The sequence below is a fragment of the Chaetura pelagica genome, unplaced genomic scaffold, assembly GCF_000747805.2.
Source record: "Chaetura pelagica isolate M959 unplaced genomic scaffold, ChaPel_1.0 scaffold283, whole genome shotgun sequence".
Lineage (NCBI taxonomy): Eukaryota > Metazoa > Chordata > Aves > Apodiformes > Apodidae > Chaetura > Chaetura pelagica.
In genome coordinates, this window is record NW_009952688.1 from 183348 (window position 1) to 188163 (window position 4816).

General features: G+C 54.0%; 1 protein-coding gene across 1 annotated transcript in view; it reads right to left on the bottom strand.

The window, feature by feature from the left end:
* CNTFR (ciliary neurotrophic factor receptor) overlaps positions 1-4816 on the bottom strand; it is an 87185-nt gene that overhangs the window by 24192 nt on the left and 58177 nt on the right. The window lies entirely within an intron of this gene.

A 4816-nucleotide genomic window follows, 5' to 3' on the forward strand; every position in this document is an offset into this window, starting at 1 on the left:
GGGAGGGAGGCTGTGCTGGTCCCCAGCGTGTGCTCCTCCTAATGGCTATTTCAGCCTTTAGCCGGCAGACGAAGGCCAGAACCTGGTTAATGAGCCTCCCAGCTAAATTATTCAAGCAGACCCTGCGAAGCAAAACAGAGCAGCTAATCGCAAGGCCAGAGGCAAAGGCCTGATCCCTGCTACAGCTCCATCCTTATCCTCCCCCTCCCCGGCTCCTTATTAACCCCTTCCCTGCCCCGCGGCGGCTCCGGGAGCGAACGCAGGGCAGCATCGTCCTTCGGATGGGGGGAAAAGAAGGGGTAAGGGGGGCACGGGGCTGTTGGGGGCTCCCGGGAGGTGCTGGGGAGGGGTGAAGGGGGTGCAGGGTGTTTAGAGACAGCCTTTAGGGTCCGAGCCGCCGCGCGGTGGCAGTGTGGGCTAACAACACGCGCGGGCCGGGCTGGGAACGCTGCGTGGAAGTGGGAGGATAATGGGAAAGGCTGCCGAGGGTCCCTCACCCGCTAACTTGGGCTCAGCTGCACTACCCCAGGAGCCACCCGGGGCTTCCGCGGGCCCTGCCGGACAGTTCTGCTCCATCACTGGGGACTCAACAGTAACAGCCCACAGCACCCTCCACTTTGCATCTTCTGGTGCCTTTTAGCAAGCCGGGGGTGTAAGGAGAGCCTGTGGAAAGGGGGACAAAATGACCCTCATACCTCTGCCACCTTGGTGCCCGTGCAGCATCCTCAGTTCGCTGCAGCTGAAGGGAAACTGCTGCACGAAGCCTGTCCTGCCCCAGCGAGGGAAAAGCTGTTTCATGGGGTCACTTCTGCCACCTCCATCTCTTTCAGTTTCAGAGCCACAGGGAAGGGATGCTACACAAGTGCTCCAGTTTCCACCGTGGTGGGCAGAAAATCCACCCCGCAGGAGAGCACGGTGCCACTGGTGATGTGCCACTCAGGGCTGTGACCATGACACCCGTGAGGGTGACTGTGACCACGACCACCAGACACCACAGAGGAGAGGGCTGCAAGCCCCTTCTCAGCTGCCGGGGTGTCTGGGGAGGGCTGTCTTTGCCCATCCTGCCATACCGTCCACGCCAGCACAGCTCATCCTGCCCATCAAAGGCTCTTAAAAGAGAGCAAATAAAATTGCAGGCTCCAATCGATCCGGCGCTCCGTAATGCTGTCTTTGGAGACGGGCCAGCCCGTCAGGCCGGTGGAGAGAGCAAGAGAGGCAGCAGAGGAAAACAAAGCCATCAAGGGAGCATTAAAGGCTTTTTCTGCCCTGAGGCTTCGAGCAGTGCCTCCGGGTGCGGGGTGTCCCGCCCACCCTCCCCCATCTTCCTCAGCCAATGACCAGCTCTGAGCCCCTACCCAGTCCCGAAAACAGCCCGAGCAACACGTTGCCCCTGTACAGGCGCTTCTCCTCACGATCCTGCAGGCAGCCTCCCTAATCCTGGCAAATATTTGCTTCCCCATCGCCCTCATGCAGCTGCTGAACTGCGTAAAAGCAGAGCTCCTCTCCTTTCTCTGCAAACAGCGCCTGCCCTCTCTAATCTGTCTATTAACCTCTCGCATGGAAGGAAGCCACTTCCCCCACGCGCTCTGCTGACGGCCTCTCTTCAAACCCAGTGTGCTTAATGCCCAGCTGTGGTGACTCCCTGATGGTTTGGGCTGCCACCAGCCCTGCTGCAAGAGCCTGGGGCAAAGGGGTGAAAGGATGAGCCAGGGCCTTGCTGCTTGCAAGGTGTGTGATGCTTCAGCAAAATTCAGAGCTGTGGCAGCTGGTGTCAGGCTTATCTTCTCTGCAGACTCCACAGGTGACAGGGACCGGGTGGGCCTTCCCATCACACGGTTCCCCAAGCTTTGCATCCACTGGACCTCTGTATCTCTAGCTTGTTGGAAATAGCTGCTGCTTGACCAGCTCCAGCATCTCTGCTCAGCTGAGGAGGGCACAACAAGTGGTCCTCAAGGATGAAACAGCTCTGGATGCATCAGCACAGACAGATTTTTGAGTCTTTCCCCATCTCAAAGCCTAGTTGTCCTTGTACCATGAGTCCCACTGTGCAGGGGCAAAGTGTGACCCATCTGTTTTAGAAACCACTAAAAATGATCTACACTAGCTTTTTCTAGCCCTGCTAGGTCATGAGATAATGGATATTAAAATTGTGGCATTTTTATATATAGAAAAGTTATTTTAGGTCATTTTTAGAGGTTTCTGAAATGGACCAGTTATAATTTTCCTCTCCTATTGAGGGCTGAATGTACTAAAGATGTCTTGCTCCGCAGGTGGAGGGATACAAAAAATAGTACCAATTAAAGTTCTAGGAAGCCTCTCAAAACACTTCTGCAGGAGGTATTTCTTCTGGTGCACTCAGGACACATCCTGGTGCCAGACTGCTGGGGGTTACCAGCACTAGAGCGTGCTTGTGGGGTCACCAACCCTACAGTGTGCCTCTGGGGTCACTTTATTACTCATCTTCCTGGTCTCTGGCCAGCAAAGCCTGTAGGGTCCATGACAGGAGTGTGTGCTTGTGCCAGAGTTACAGCCATGGTGTAGAACCCCCATGCTGCTCCCATGCTGGACAACCACCCCAACACTGATGCTGTTTGGCCACCTGACGGTCACTGTTAGTGTCCCTGCCTCTCCCCAGTGCCCATGGCAGGACTGCTGCCCCATCTCTTGCCTATGCCTGACATGCCCTCCACATCCTTACCCACTGACTTTTTTTTTGCACCATAGCCATGACCTTGCTGGTGATGGGTATGTGTCAGTAAGTAAAAAGGTACTGTAACTGAGAAGTGATTGAAAGCAAAGCTGCAGAGGTTGGAGGGCACAAGAGGGATCCACCCAGGCATAAGATGCCAGTCCCAAGCATGTGGGCTCATGTGCACTAGAGCAGCACACCCCACATGTCTGTGCACACACCTAACTAGGTAATCTTGTGAAGCACACACTGGCTGCAAGCACAATGTATTATTTATCTAACACTGTTTTTCTAAAATTGTCTGTTTACAGCAGGCTGGTAAGACACAACAAAGAGCATAATTGATGAATAAGTCATATTTATACTGCCCAGAAGACCAGGGGAGCATCCACCTGCTGTGCTGCAGTGCAACCTGGCTGTGGCTGGAGATGGTCCCTTCCACTGCCCCAGATATTTGGATGCAGCTGTGTTTTGTTGACAGATAAAGGGATGGAGGTGAAGCTTCAATTTTGCTCTGTTATCTCTTGTCCAGGCTGCTCTTGGCTAAGGTGAGGAGGAGAAGGAATGCAGAGGATAGCAGAGGGTCAGTATGGGGGCAGGTGGTGCTCTCCTCTGTTGTGCTGCTGCACTCTGAGAAGATCATGTTTATATACTGCCACTTCTTCAAAACGGATTAAGTGAGATTGTTTTTTTTAAAAAAGAAAAGAGAAAAATTTATGGGAGAGAGAATTAGAAAGCCCAGTGATGCAGAATCTCAAGGAAATATCATCTCGTTCTTCACTAAACTACTGGCCAACCTGAGACAAAGTGATGGCAGACAGAGTTCAGGTCTCTTCCAGTCACCTAAGCCACACCAACCTTAGCAACAGACATTTTCAGGGGGACATTCCCCCCCCTTGATATTAGACACTGAAGATGTACCCCTCTAGAGTGTGAGCCATCGCAGCTAAACACAGAGATGCCCACATTCAAGCCAGAGTCTAGCCCAGCTCCAACACCCTCCTCTCCAGCATCTCACCAGGAACTTTTTGAAAAGGGCCAGGGACACCTGCAGCTATAACCAAAGTTGCCTGGTCTCCAAGAGCAAGCATTTAAATCCCAGAAGGTGCCAGAGAAAAAGGTGAACTCAGCAAAAGATAAATTTCTGAAAGGCCCTGTTTTACACTGATTAGGGCTCATAAACCAAGCTATGGATTTTCTCATTTCCCTTGCAGAAAATTCAGTGCGTGTGTGGAGAGGCAGGGCTGTAAATTTTTGGGTGAGGCATTACTCAAAGAGCAGAGAGAGCTCAGAGCCCCATGGTGGGGGCTCAAGCCCCCAGCCCTAAAAGCTGGCCCACAGCAGGGCAGCGTGATAACAGGCTCACCTGAGTTTTGCTTCACCCTGCACAGCACAAGGCTGTGCTATTTGTGGCACAGCAGAGGTGCTCTTCAAACCTGACAGCTCTCAAGCCTTCAAAAAATTACCAAGCAAGCCTGCTTGAGCAGTGAGAGGAAAGATGAAGCGGAGAGGGGATCTGGGAGCTCTGGCATGTGGTGGGGTGGGTGGCTGGCACCACAGCCCTCTCTGGAGATGCTCCCTGGGATGCAGGGTGCTGCAGGAAGGTGATTTAGGCAGGTGAAGCTGTGGGGCTTCCTGCACTCCTGCCAGACTCCCTTGCTCCGGGCTGCACAGCAGGTTCCCCACAGCAGCCCCGGTGCTGGGCAACCCTGCTGCCCCAGGGCAATGCCCACACAGGTCCTTGGAGATTCCCCCCCCTCCCCCAGCACAGCGACACCCCAAGTCCAACCGTGCTCCTGCAGCTGACACTGTTCCCGTGGGCTGGGATGCTGGGATGCTGGGATGCTGGGCACCGCCGGGACCACCCCGCAGCAGGGATGCTGGATGCCTCCAGCCTTCCCTGGGGACCCCATGGTGGCAGAGAATCCCTCTCAACCTCCCCGCCCCCCATCGCAAACCGAGGAGCAGCTTCGCTCCAAAACAGTATTAAATATTGAACAAAAGGAAAGCAAATCCGTTATCTGGGATAATTGGGAGTAAATAAAACATTCAACCAAACCAAATGCAGCTGTTCCTACTTGGAGCCGGCACAACAGCGGGGAAGCCAGCTCGGCTGCTCCACGTCCG